Source organism: Bos grunniens, chromosome 29, assembly GCF_055505025.1.
Source record: "Bos grunniens cultivar Pamir isolate PY7600 chromosome 29, Bosgru_T2T1.0, whole genome shotgun sequence".
NCBI lineage: Eukaryota > Metazoa > Chordata > Mammalia > Artiodactyla > Bovidae > Bos > Bos grunniens.
Genome location: NC_141193.1, coordinates 11862561 through 11877720, shown reverse-complemented (window position 1 = coordinate 11877720; position 15160 = coordinate 11862561). Strand labels below are relative to the sequence as shown.

The 15160-nt window shown below is 43.3% G+C and overlaps 1 pseudogene; it reads right to left on the bottom strand.

The window, feature by feature from the left end:
* Window positions 1-201: 201 nt before the first annotated feature.
* Window positions 202-11797, bottom strand: LOC147342099 (pregnancy-associated glycoprotein 1-like; annotated as a pseudogene).
* Between the last annotated feature and the right edge of the window lie 3363 nt (window positions 11798-15160).

The following is a 15160-nucleotide window of genomic DNA, read 5'->3' as shown; positions in this document are numbered from 1 at the left end:
TTCCCAATCATTGTACACCTCCCAGAAACAGAGGCACCCATTTGTTTCAACACCATTACAAGTGAAACCCTTTATTCTTTAATGAGAATAGAGTGTGCAGACCACCAAATACAGTTCACCAGCATCCTGGCAGGAGTACCCTAAGTGTGATTTAGTGTTTGCTTGCAGCGGCCTTACTGATTCCTGAACCACTCCAAGCATTTATACTGCCTGTGCCAGGCCAATCCTGTCATTTCCTCTATCAAAGACTGAGAAATACAGCCTCAGGAAGACGTCACCCAGGATCCAGGTCTCTCTAGATGTCCTCCCTCTGTTCTCTTGAAAGGTTGTATAGCAGTGGCCTCTAGAATCCTAAGGGAGTCAGAGACACACACCAGTCAGCCTGAGCCCTTACCTGCGACTCCCACAAATATCCAGACCCAGCACAATTCTTGGTTTTATTTCCATCTTTTGGTAAGTATCCAGGGATTTTCTCATTAGCAGGAAATATGGGAGTTCATCCACAACCAAAAGGGCCAAGACATGAGGTTGCCATGAGGAAGGGTGTGGGGGAGAGGACTGGGAGTTGGAATGATAAACAACAAAGTCCTACTGTATAGGATAAGGAAGAATATTAAATATCCAGTCATAAACCACATGAAAACGGATAAGAAAAAGAATATACATTTCTGTATGTGTATAACTGAGTCACATTCCTGTGCAGCAGAACTCAATGCAACACTGAAGATTAGCCACAATTCAATAAAATTTTTAGAGAAGAAAAAGAGTGTCCATAGTTATCCTCTCTCCCTGTTTCTTTCCTTCTGACTCCTGCTCTTTGTTTTCTCTGCAGAGAATGCTGGTTCTCCTCCTGCGTCCCCACAATCCATACTTTATTTAAAAAAAAAAAAAAAAAAACCTTTATTTTGTATTGGAGTATAGCTGATTAAGAATATTCTGAGTTTGAGGTGGACAGGAAATGAACTCACCCATATGTATCCATGTATCCTGGTCCCCAAAATACCCTTCCCATCCAGATTGTCATACAATCAAGCAGAGTTCCCCGTGCTACACAGTAACTCGTTGTTGGTTATCCATCTTAAATAGAGCAGTGCCCACAACACGTTCTTGAAGACTTAACTTAGGAACTCTGGGAAGCCTCTCAGCCCACACTCACCCTCTTTGGCCACTCCAGGCTTGAGTGGGTAACGTACTCTGGTTCCCCATCCCCACTGGTCAGTCCGTAGCCTTCATCACCCCGAGAAAGTCCCTAGGGCCCCAATGCAGAGCACCTTGGGATGCCATTTGCATGGAATCCAGTGCAGTTTTGCCTAGAACCAAGCAACCCTCCACATAGCTCCATGAGTTTACAGTTTTAGAATTCCTGAAATTTCCTCCCTTCCTCAAAGCCTTCTTTCAGACCATCAGCCAGCTCTGAACTCCCCTAGGGAGCTGACATGAAGCCTCCACCCTGTGCCAGGGCTGAGCAGTCACTGTGCACCCTTTATTCACCTTAGTATCCAACCTCCCCACAGAGGGGTCAGGTATACCAACTCACAAAGGGGACACCTGGCCAGAGCTAGGGGAAGATGCATCCGAGAACTAGGGTGACCATGTAATTTATCATCCAAAGCAGGAAAACTGCAAGAAGGGAAGGGAGACTGTTAATCCCTATGGTGGGACAGCACACTGGGAGTGTCCCCAGTCATTCTCCTTGTCACACGGCCTATTCAGTGACCGCTAGAGCTGACTTTCATGTTCATGCATGTGAGGTTTCAGATTGAACTGAAACTCTTTGAGGACTGAGGACCTGAGTGTTCCCCTCTCCTTGTGACTCCCACCATGCCAGCATGGTGTGGCATCTCCACATTTATTTCAGGATGATCAGTGTCCCAGATGGCCCTTTACTCTCAAGTGGTGCTTTTGTGGCAGGCTGTGGCCCAGCAACAGGGCTCAGCAGCATCTGCAATAGTGCAAGATGGCCTGCACAGGGTGCCCTACTCCCAGCAGCAGCCCAAGGGTTCCTGCAAGATCCTATTTGAGAACCACCCTTCAGGGTTCTCCCCTCACCTTGAGGATGTAGGCTCGAGCTGGCACTGGATATTTGATGCCCTTGATGGTGAAGATAATAGAGGGCAGGGTATTGACCACAAAACATGAAACGTAGTGCTGTTTAGACAGAGAGGGAGAGAGGTTGGCCCTGGAGATCCTTCTTGTGTGTGGAGACTGGGAGTGACCCTGGGGCATGACCCCTCACCTCAGAACCCCGTGGTGTGGTGCTGATGAGCTTCTGGATATTATTGACCAGTCTTCTTGGCCAAGGATCAGTGATGTCCTAGAGTCCATAAGGGCCTCGCAGCCACCAGAACAAGCAATAACCTTTCTTTTCATGGTGATGCTGAGAGACAGTGTGACAAAGCAGCATCAAGGCCACTCTGAATCTCCCCAGAGCTGCCCCCTTCCCAACTGTCCCCTAAACATCCCTTCATCTTTTGGGCTGACTCTTTTCTTTGCTCTTGACACAGCACCTTCCTTGACATCCTGAATACAGTACTTGAATACACCATGATCTTTTGTATCTTGCCACAAGCTGGTATTCCTTCCTAGAAGTCTCCTCCCCTTTGACTAGCAAATTTCTTATCATCTTCCAGATTCCAACTTAGTTGTCATTTATTCAGGGAAGTCTTTCCCTTGGTGTTTATCAGTCTCCTGTCTTGGTCAGTTTCTGTAGACTCTTTCTCGTGTCTGCTGCTGCTGCTGCTGCTGCTGCTAGGTCACTTCAGTCATGTCCAACTATGTATGATCCCATAGACGGCAGCCCACCAGGATCTTGTCCCTAGGATTCTCCAGGTAAGAGTTCTGGAGTAGAGGTGGCATTGCCTTCTCCGTTTCTCATGTCTAGCATGTACCAAAGTCACAATTCACTATGTGTGTGTGTCATTTCTTGTGCATCTGCCTTCTTAGATGTGAGGGTGAGTTTTATTCTCATTGCCTCCCTAAAGTGCCTGGCACACAGTGGATGCCCAATGCTTGTCTGTTTAGTGAGTGAATGAAGACTGAAAATAATGAATGAGAAACATCCAGAGAGCTGTATCTGGTGGGGAACAAATAATGGGTCAACCACAGAGTAAAGATGGAGATTCACGGGTACAGCAGATTCTCATAATGGTGGGAGAGAGGGGTTCCTCTGGGAGAGGGTGTCTCCCAGCACTGTTCCTACAATCAGCTCAGACCCTGAGACCCTGGCCAGGAAATATATGACTAGCCCACAGAAACTCCAAAGGACAGGTCAGCTTTCATCTGAGGGTATCACAAAGAATCCTATCAATTATGCCCCTTGTCTTCTCATCACGCCTGGATCCCACCTTCCTGATTCTCTGTTATAGGCCCTGCACCACTGTGTGTCCAGGTACATGGGGTGTCTTTTTTTTTAGTTGCTTTCAAGTCATAAGACTGCAGCCAACCTCTCTCCACTGCTGGGTAGCTGCTCCCTAAGGAGACCAGCTTTTCCCATTTGCTGAAGACTTTCCCTGTTTTTAAACTGACATTTATTTGTACTGAGAATTTCCTTGGTCCCAGGTAGCCCTGGACAGTTGGTCATCTTATAACTGTTTTCAGGCCAGTGTAATTCTCCCTGATCCTCTGTTTACCACACTGTAGAGTCCTCTAACATGCTCCACATCTCACAGGGCAGTGGGTGCAGCCCTCTTCCAGCTGCACAGACCTCTCCAGACCCTTTTAGGACCCTGGTCAGAGCCCTGGTCAAAAGGCCTGAGATTTATGAACCCATGGGTTGTTTACCTATGTGTTTATGTGTTTGTTTGTATATGTGTTTGTATGTGTCTCTAATTGTGCATTTGTGTCTCTGACTATCTATGCATGTTTATATGTGTCTGATTGTGTGTTTCCATGTGTCTGTGTGTCTGTCTGTGTCATTGTAAGTGGTGTATATGTCTGTGTCACTATGTATCTGAGAATCCATTTGTGTGTGTCTGCCTGTGTCCGTGTACAGATGTGGGGCATCACTAGGGCTGACCCTCAGAGGGAGAGGTTACTGGTCCATATGTACCTGCCAGTCTCCCACTTGGATCAAAGGTACTCTGTTGAGCACTCCCTGCTAGTAGGCTTTGTCCACCCCACCAAACATCACCACACTGCCCTTCCCCTGCATCTGTAGAGAGAAAAGAAGGGCAGATCTTTGGAGGACAGTAACAACAGCACTGTCTGAGAGCTTGTGTTTGTGCTTGTCTACCCATCAAGGCCCTAATAAGGTCTCCATTTACAGATGCAGAAATCAAGGCTAGGAGTGATTGAGAACCAGACTGAGGTCAGTAACTGGCTAATGAGTGGCACAGAGGAGGTTAGAAGCTGAGTTACATGGCTGGGCTCCACCCACTATGTCTTCTGAAGAGGCCCAGGACCTCTTGCTACCTGTGTGCTCAGAAACCCTCAGATAGCACGGTGCTGAAGAGTTTTTGCTTCACCCATGTCCAGCTTGTCATTTTTCAGGAAAATCAAAGCTAAGTGCTAAGGATATGGGTTCAGGTCACCCAGAGTTGGCTCCGCTGGCCTGTGACCTCTACTGTCCAAAGGGACTCACACTAGAAAGGACCCCAACTCTGCTCTCCCTGTCTTAAAATGACTAATATTTCTTGAACAAGGGATCCCACATTTTGTTTTGTGTCCCACACTTATTTTTCACTGGCTCTTGCGAATTGGTTAGCTGATCCTGGGCTCCCAGTGGAATGCTAATGAGGAAGGAAGATAGCCACCATCCTTCTCCTTCCTTCCTGATCAAACTCATAAGCAAATCATATTGCTTTTTCCTCCAACTTGTTTCCTGTTGCCTTCCATTAGTCTTCCTCCTCACTCACCCCGTTAGACCAAGTTACTGGTCTTGAGCCCAGGAGCAGGGATGTGTTCCCTTAAAGCATTATTTATAAAAACCAGTGGTGATGCAAGGTAAGTCCCTAGTTATCCTGGGTTAGATTATCTCTCAGGATACTTCTTTATCAAGTGTTCTATAATTTTCATGCACCTGAAAGCATCTTACAGCTAATTTGGAGAAAGGGATTGACCATCTCAGACTTACTTGCTCAAGTAGAAGGCAAAACAGGCTCAGAAATGGCACCTTGATTCTTCAGGTTGTCAAAGATGGGGATGGCTCCAATGAAGGATATGTTGGGGTAGTTCCAGCCCAAGATGCCATCTAAAGGTATACCCTCAAACCCATATTCTGCCATGTTTAGACTGAACAGCTGGTCATTTCTTACAAGGTCCCCAATCTGTGGGAGAGAAGAGTGTTCCCACTTACAGATACATGAAGTGGGGCTAGGACTGGGCTGGGGTGCATTGCCATTAGATCCTCAAAGACGAATTGAGCCTGGGCTGTCTTTGGTGGACCTCAGATGGTTAGACCAAGCTGGGAGGATTCCGTTTGTGAGAGGCTGTGAATTTTAAAACATCTGCCCCTCTGAAAAACACCACCTGAGTGAGTCAAAATGGCCTTGTGGCTTCTGTCCAGGTGGGGCAACCAAGAGTCAGGCCAGGACCCACTGGTGCCCCCTTGTGAACAAAACAATCGAGAGCAAGATAGCCTTCTCTTTGGCATGAGGTAATGATAGGAATGGGCTGCATTCTCTGTAAGGGACTGTGGATTCTGCAACTGTCCAGGTAGACAGAATCTGAAAACAAAATCTTGCTTGCAGGGTTGTATGAAATTATTGCCTAGGAAATTCACTTTTGGGGATACGTGTGTGTTTCTGTGAGTGTGTATAAGAGAGAAAGAGAGAGAGGGGAACTATTCGGGTAGTTTGGGGAGGCAGGCCATGGGTTTTATTAGACTCTCAAAGGTCTTCTAGAGTGAGAACTCATTTATCAGGCCCCCTGACATCTCTGGCCTCCAGTTTCCCACTCTGAATACTTGAAGCCCTTGATTGCCCCCAGGGTCCCCAGAACAGTTTTATCCTATCCCAAACACCCCACAGCAACTGCAGTCCTGAAAAGCCAGCCCAGCTCCATCACTTACCACATGTGTGACCTTGGCAAGGCCCTTGTATTCTATACCTCAGTTTCCTCATATGTCAAATGAGCTAATCAGACCACCTGCTGTGTGTGGTTGTTGCAGGATTAAACCAATTATTACCTGAAAGTGCCTACAACCGTCTGTGAATATAAAAGTGGGTGCTTTTTTCCCATCTTCTCGCTTCCAGCAAAATGAACCTTGAACTACTCATGGGCAGAGCAGCTGCAAGTCTGCATCTCAAGCTACTCTCTGGGTTACTCTGGGTTAGCTAATCCATTTGCTTGTGTGTCACCACGGGGACTGCGTCCCCAGGGACAGGATCCTGTGGGTAAGATGGCCAATATCTATGGGAGTTAGGCTAGGAAGTGTCCTGCCAGATGTTCCTGCATCTGTTTTCCAAGCAGGGGTCACTCCATAGCCAGTCCTGACTCAGCTTCTCTTTACACATTACCCAAAAGGTTTCATAAGCAAGAAATCCCTTCATGCTCCCAGATCCATAGACGATGCTGAAGGTCTTTTGGGTAGGCCGGAAGGTGGAAGACTTGTAATGTCTGAACCTAACTTGTGTAGCTGCAGACACAAGAGATGAGTGTCATCAGGTGCCAAGGGTGGAAACGTCGGCAGGGCAAGTGAAAGATGGTCCAGGTACGGAGTGTCTGTACTCACAACAGGCTGGACAGGGGCAAAAGAGGGAGAGAACGTACAAGACAGGTGAGCCTGTGTCAAAGATAACCTGAACACAAAAATAAACTCAAAATGGATTAAAGATCTCAACGTAAGACCAGAAACAATAAAACTCCTAGAGGAGAACATAGGCAAAACACTCTCCGACATACATCACAGCAGGATCCTCTATGACCCACCTCCCAAAATATTGGAAATAAAAGCAAAAATAAACAAATGGGACCTAATTAAACTTAAAAGCTTCTGCACAACAAAGGAAACTATTAGCAAGCTGAAAAGGCAGCCTTCAGAATGGGAGAAAATAATAGCAAATGAAGCAACTGACAAACAACTAATCTCAAAAATATATAAGCAACTCCTACAGCTCAACTCCAGAAAAATAAATGACCCAATCAAAAAATGGGCCAAAGAACTAAATAGACACTTCTCCAAAGAAGCCATACAGATGGCTAACAAACACATGAAAAGATGCTCAACATCACTCATTATCAGAGAAATGCAAATCAAAACCACAGTGAAGTACCATTTCACGCCAGTCAGAATGGCTGCAATCCATAAGTCTACAAGCAATAAATGCTGGAGAGGGTGTGGAGAAAAGGGAACTCTCTTACACTGTTGGTGGGAATGCAAACTAGTACAGCCACTATGGATAACAGTGTGGAGATTCCTTAAAAAACTGGAAATAGAACTGCCTTATGATCCAGCAATCCCACTGCTGGGCATACACACTGAGGAAACCAGAAGGGAAAGAGACACGTGTACCCCAATGTTCATCGCAGCACTGTTTATAATAGCCAGGACATGGAAGCAACCTAGATGCCCATCAGCAGATGAATGGATAAGATAGCTGTGGTACATATACACAATGGAGTATTACTCAGCCATTAAAAAGAATACATTTGAATCAGTTCTAATGAGGTGGATGAAACTGGAGCCTATTATACAGAGTGAAGTAAGGCAGAAGGAAAAACATAAATACAGTATACTAACGCATATATATGGAATTTAGAAAGATGGTAACGATAACCCTGTATACGAGACAGCAAAAGAGACACTGATGTATAGAACAGTCTTATGGACTCTGTGGGAGAGGGTGGGAAGATTTGGGAGAATGGCATTGAAACATGTGAAATGTCATGTATGAAACGAGATGCCAGTCCAGGTTCAGTGCACGATGCTGGATGCTTGGGGCTGGTGCACTGGGAAGGCCCAGGGGGATGGTATGGGGAGAGGGGAGGGAGGAGGGTTCAGGATGGGGAGCATGTGTATACCTGAAATTAAAAAAAAGAAAAAAATAAATAAAAAAATAAAAAACAAAAAAACAAAAAAAAAAAAAAAGAAAGAAAATGGGTATTACAGGTAATATATTCCATTCTACAATAAACAGATGATCAAGGTGAAACTAAGAGAAATTATGCGAAAGAACAGTGATTGTTCAGTACAATCAAAATATGTACTAGACCTTTAAGACTTTTTGATGTGGACCATTTTTAAAGTTTTTACTGAGTTTGTTACAATATTGTTTATGTTTTGGGTTTTTTTGGCTGCAAGGCATGTGGGCTCTTAGTTTCCCAACCAGGGATCGAACTCACATCCCCTGCACTGAAAAACAAAGTCTTATACTGGGGAAGTCCCAAAATATGCATTAGACTTTTCATTTCACATGAGGGCCTATAAAAATAGTTACAGCCTTTAACTTCTAGGTGCTCACAATCCTAGACATGAGAAATATATATGTACAGAATAGTAATTATATTTAATATTATTGTATTATATACTTGAAATTTGCTAAGAGAGTAAATCTTAATTAGTCTTACCACCACCACAACAAACTGATATTTATGTGAAGGATTTGTTAACTGATCTTATTTGGTAATCATTTTGCAATATTTGCACCAATGTATGCGTCAAACTATCACTCTATACATCTTAAATGTACATAGTATTCTATATTATATGTCAATTATATATCTCAATAAAGCTGGAAAAAGGAAGCAAAAAAAAAAAAAAAGAATACATTTGAATCAGTTCTAATGAGATGGATGAAACTGGAACCTATTATACAGAGTGAAGTATGCCAGAAAGAAAAACACCAATACAGTATACTAACGCATATATATGGAATTTAGAAAGATGGTAACAATAACCCTGTGTATGAGACAGCAAAAGAGACACCGATGTATAGATCAGTCTTATGGACTCTGTGGGAGAGGGAGAGGGTGGGGAGACTTGGGAGAATAGCATTGAAACATGTATAATATCATGTATGAAACGAGTCGCCAGTCCAGGTTCAATACATGGTACTGGATGCTTGGGGCTGGTGCACTGGGATGACCCAGAGGGAGGGTAGGGGAGGGAGGAGGGAGGAGGGTTCAGGATGGGGAACGTGGGTATACCTGTGGCAGATTCATTCCGATATTTGGCAAAACTAATACAATATTGTAAAGTTTAAAAATAAAATAAAATTTAAAAAAATTAAAAAATTTAAAAAAAAAAAAAACAAAGATAACCTGAAGTTCCTGAGGCGGTGTTCCAATGGTGATGTTACCCACATAGAACAATTACAGGGAGAAGGAGGGAGTGGGTTACTGCAGAACTGGCTGCCCTCTATTCCCACGCTGCTGCCTCCCTCTGGGTGTCACATATCTCTTGAGATCACTTTCTAACCACCGTGCAGCTCACAACCTTTGATCACAGAGGTGCTAGCATTTGATATTGTTTTTTCTTATGCTACATTGTATGCAGGATACTGACTCTATGACCAGGCATGGAAGTGGTACCTCCTGAATGGGAAGCCCAGAAGCATAACCACTGGGCCTCCAAAACTGCTGGACACCCAGGGAAGTCCTGGTGCCTTCATTTGAGAAGCTCTGTAGTCTCTTCAAACTCAGCCTTAGCATCCCCTTCTCCAAGATGTCCTTCTTGATCAACCCCAGCCACTCCCTCCAAACTCAGACCACATCCAATCAACACCACACAGGTGACCCTTTCATTTGACATGTATTTACTCTTTGCCTATCATTCAGGCTGGCATGGGCATTCTTGAAGACAAAATAAGCCGTTTTCTAATCTAAAAGCTGTAAGCACTGTGTTAGATTCTTATGGCCTTACACGGAATACAGGTTCAGGTACTTTTTACTGCTGTGTTCTTGCATCTGTGGAAACTGAATTCCTCTGCCTGGGGATTCACAGTTGCTTTGCAATTAGTTCTACCTTTTGATCAGAGATGGTTCACTCTTCATCTGTAACTGAGTGACTCCCTTACTTCAGAAGTTGCTGCTGCTGCTGTTGCTAAGTCGCTTCAGTCATGTCCGAATCTATGCAACCCCATAGACAGGAGCCCACCAGGCTCGCCCGTCCCTGGTATTTTCCAGGCAAGAACACTGGAGTGGGTTACCATTTCCTTCTCCAATTCAGGAACGTGAAAAGTGAAAGTGAAGTCATTCAGTCATGTCTGACTCTTAGCGACCCCGTGGACTGCAGCCTACCAGGCTCCTCCATCCATGGGTTTTTCCAGGAAAGAGGACTGAAGTGGGTCACCATTACCTTCTCCTCAGAAGGAACAAACTCCGTCAAACTAATGACACATCTTTGACACAGAAATGGACGTTTACCTGCCACTTGGTAATTTCTGGGCCCAGTCACCAAGACCAAGAGTTGAGGATGATAGTGCCTTCTCCTCTGGGTACAGCCACTGTTACCCAGGGTTTCTGCCTCCTGCAGGAGCCCCAGCCCCAGCATCCCACCTGTCACCTCCAGATGAGCCCCAGTGCTAGGCTAGAGCACCAGGGGGCGCTTTGGAGGACCATCCTCCCAAAACCTGACATCCATGATGTTGCTCAGGGGGTGAATAGTTATATTTGACCCACACGAAGAAATCTAGGACAGTCCGTAAGCATGTTCCTTCAAGAAATTGTTCAGCATGTTTTTTTCACTGAGGGTTTATCTCATGGTCTTCACTTTTGTAGAGGTATTCTTTCATCGAGCATTTGAAAAAGAAAATAAAGAAGAAGTTACAATTAGCTGTCAGTGTTAAGGTATAACTGTCATTGTAATGGCACTGTGTATTTTCCAATCAATTTTATGAGTCACCTTATTATCAGAATTTTATGCATATGCCATGGCAAAAACATAGGTTTGAATAAAGATTCTGTTCTGTAATGTTGGGTAAACCATATGACCCTGTGGCGTCTCAGTCTCCTTTTCAGAAAAATGGTGGAATGTAACAATACAAACCCTCCAAATGGGATATCTTGGGGAGAGTGAAGTGATGGATATAAGGTGCCTGATAAGTAGGAAGTCTCAACAATGACAGCCACTAGTACTGCTGTTGCCATCCCACTGTATCCTTCTCATAGAAGCTCAGGGAAGGAGGTAGAAGGGGGATTCCTGTCCTCTTTTACAAGGGAGGAATCTGAAGTTCAAGAGACTTGTGAATTGGCTGTGGTCACACTGCTTGTCAGATATAAAACAGTGTATAAGTAGCTCTCCCAATCTTTCTCCAAGTTGAAGGAGGAGAGATAGTTGAAAAAAGAATCCAGGAAATAGGGAACAAGTTAGGGAAGTGTAGAGGCTCAAGAAGGAAGGATGAGTCAAATGAAAAATTAAAAGAAAACAACACAGAGAGAAATACACTCAGAGCCTTCCAAAGAGATGGAGAGATAAATGATAGTGATACAGAGATGCAGACATAGACATATACACACTGAAGTAGAGAGGGAACAAAGAGAACATGCTAAATAACATGTAGAAAAGTGCTATTCCACAGGACCACACCTACATCTGCATTGACTGTGCACTGAACAATTGCAAGGAGTTCCAATTTCAATTGTCATGACATGACTGGACCCCAAGAGTTGTGCAGCTATGCAAATCTACACCAAGACCCTTGGGACCCACAGTTCCTATAGCAACATGCTTATCAATAAGTAAGGGTTGAACTTTAAGATTATCAGGGAAATATTCCATTCCCGTCTAAACTGGATGAATAGAATAATCAGATGAAAAGAAAAATCGCAGAAATGAATATGATGTGGCTTACAGCCTCCATACTTACATGACTCTGCAATCTGAGAAGGCCACTGGCCCAAGGAGCACCAGCCACTTCATGCTTCTTTCCTGGCTCCAAGTACTCAGGAAAGTTCAGGTTCTTAGCATGTAGTGGTGCCTGGGAGCCCCTAGTTATATATGCTCTGACATGCCCTAGTTTAGCCCTTTAGGCCAATAATAGGTCTAAAAAAAACACAAAAGTCTTGATAAAATCTTTTCCTTCATCAGTGTCCTTGGCAAGTGCACTTTGAAGCTTCTCAGAAGACAGAGAATTGAACTGTAATCTCTTCCTTGAAGCTTGGTTGGAAAATCAAACTGATCTGTATGGACATCTAAGAAGATGGAGAACCTTGTGTTCTTGGAGAAAAAAACTGCTAAACATCATGAAAATGGATACTAAGGGCCATGCTTGACATTTCTGGTTTCATGTCATCTTCCTAGTCACTTCATGAGATATGCATTGCTGTCTTCATTGGAGAGGAGACTGCTAGGAGGATAAGTTGTCAAATGACAAAGTGAAGACTTCAGGGACATCCCAGGGACATACAACTGGCTTTAGGTAGTGGGTCTAATGGCAGACATCAGGGGTACCTATGATGCCAGTCTGCATAAAAGATTTAGGGCAGAGCAGTACTTCAATTAGAAGTTTTTCAGTATTAGAATTTTTCAGTATTAGAAAAAATGTCATATGCATCCACAAGGTATTTTATATCATCCAAAAAACATACAAGGAAGTAGTGTGTTCTGGGTTCTGGGTTAAAGGCTTCAAAGTTAAAGTTGATCAAGACAAAAGTAATCTTTATCTTAAGATAGCTAGTAGTCTAGTTCTCACAACTCATGGCCCCAGGAGGCAAGAGAAATGATACTAGGTCTATGTTGCCATGTTGAACCCTGAGCAGCACAGGACCCTCCCAGCACAGCACTGGGAGCACCCTTTCCTCCACTTCACTCATGCTGGAAAGCAGGCCAGTTGGCCATGTTTTCAAGAGAATCAGAAGTTGCATATTTATGTACAATGTACTGATTTTAATACTAGCAACTAATTTTTTTTTTTTCAAAAAAAAAAACAGTGGGAATGAAATCTACAGCAATGTGCTGGAATCAGCCTTCAGTCTCTGCAGGTTTTTATTTCTCGCCTAGAGTTGGGAGTGCAGTGGGGACAGAGAGGAATTTAATTCATGTTGGTTGATTGACAAAGAGACCAAATACATACTGAACATGTGTGTTTCCTTTCTATTTATAAAGAAATATCACTGGGGACATACAAACCAAAGAATTTATCTGCTGAAGATAAACGGATATATTTCTGATATAATTTCCTCATAGGGTCTAAGCTGTGAAAAGTTTTGTCTGCCAAACCAAACATACAAAAAAGCAATTTTGAAATGTCTTCCCAATCAAAGAAGACAAAACAACTGTGGCAGCCAAGTAAAGACAATCATATTTAAAGACTCATCCAGGACTCCCAGGGCCTATTCCTGCATTAGATCTATTAATGACTGCCACTTGAATACAATAGGAGCCTCTCCTAGTCACCAGATGTGTGTAGATGGGGCACTGTGTCTTAACACTCATTTTTGCATGTTGTTTTAATTCAGTTCTGGTGGTTAAATCCCAACAGGGGGAATATGACATCACTGACAAATGACACACATATATGCCCTTTGAACTATGGTGTTGGAGAAGACTTGAGAGTCCCTTGGACTGCAAGGAGATCCAACCAGTCCATCCTAAAAAAAAATCAGTCCTGAATATTCACTGGAAAAATTGATGCTGAAGCTGAAACTCCAACTATTTGCACACCTGATGGGAAGAATTGACTCATTGGAAAAGACCCTAATATTAGGAAAGATTGAAGGCAGGAAGAGAAGGGGAAGACAGGATGAGATGGTTGGATGGCATCACCTAGTCGATGGACATGAGCTTGAGTAAGCTCCGGGAGTTGATGATTGATAGGGAAGCCTGGCATGCTGCAGTCCATGGCGTTGCAAAGAGACCGACATGACTGAAGGACTGAACTGAACTGAACAAATTGAGAACAAAGACTGATAAATCTAATTGCATCAAGTTGGTGACTAGCTGCCCATAACAGCAAATTACTTAAGTGGCTTTAAAATTCAGAATTATGACTACATTCAGAGTGGAATATCTCCTAGGAAAAAACAAAAATACTGCCCATCCAAAACAAAACCAAAAAAAATCAAAAGAAATACAGGAAAGAAATCTGAAACTATATTCAACAATTTATTGTTCCTCATATTGCTTCTGTTGTTGTGACAGAATCATATATATGTTAAGGTAAAAGCAACACAATAATTAAAACTAATGTTCTGAAGTAAGCCTTTCAGTGGCTAGGAAAAGAGGTTCACTCATAACATAAAGAAATTTAATTCAAACCCTGCTGCCTTAAATCTTGAACTGAAAGCATAAGTTTGTACCAACTAATTATATTCATTTTTATTTTATTTTTTAAGGAAAATGTGTCCTTCCTACTCTGACCAATGTAAAGCCTACAAGCAATGACAACTTGATAACAGTGACTATTCTGAGGTCTAACATGTAGCTTCTAAATACGTTTCCCATCAGACAATGCATGGATTCTTAAAGAGATGGCTGATTTCAGGACTGGGTAAAGAAATACACAAAGTAATCTTGGGAATCGTGAAGGACCAGAAAGCTCAGGGACTTCAAAGACCAATGGGGACTGGACAGAAAGTTTAGGAATCCAAATGAAAAGGCCAAACATCTACCAGTTTGTTGGGCAGAATGATGTTTCTGCTTCTCAACACACTGTTTATGTTTCTCATAGCTTTCCTGCCAAGAAGCAAAAGCCTTCTGATTTCATGGCTTCAGTCACCATCCACAGTAGTTTTAGAGGCTAAGATGAAGAAATCTGTCACTGTTTCTACCTTTTCTTCTATTTGCCATGAAGGATGGGGCTGGATCCCATGATCTTGGTTTTTTAATATTTAATTTTAAGCTAGCCAAATGTGTCCAAATATTAACAGGCAACATCTAATTTGTCACTGTGATAGATTGCTAAGGCACCAACTCACCATTCTGAGCACTGATAAAGGAAAATAATCATCAATATTTAAGCTATTTTTGTTTCTATTGAGCATAGGTTATGTAACTACAAAGAGTTCCAGGAAAACAAGCTAGATTGTCTCTTCTGGGGGTGATGAGAGAGTGTTGGGGAGCAACTATAATACAGATGAAGCCTCATTCACTGGCCTGCAGCTCACCTCCTGCTGTGGAGGTCTGGTTCTAATAGACCAAGGACTGGTACTGGTCCTGACCCACTGTGCAGGTATTGAGGACTCCTGCTTTAAACCCAATAGTGGGACATTCTGTAAGACAAACCAACTTGTTTCCTCGCAGTTTCTGAACAAATGAATGGCATTAAAATTGTGAGAGGAACAA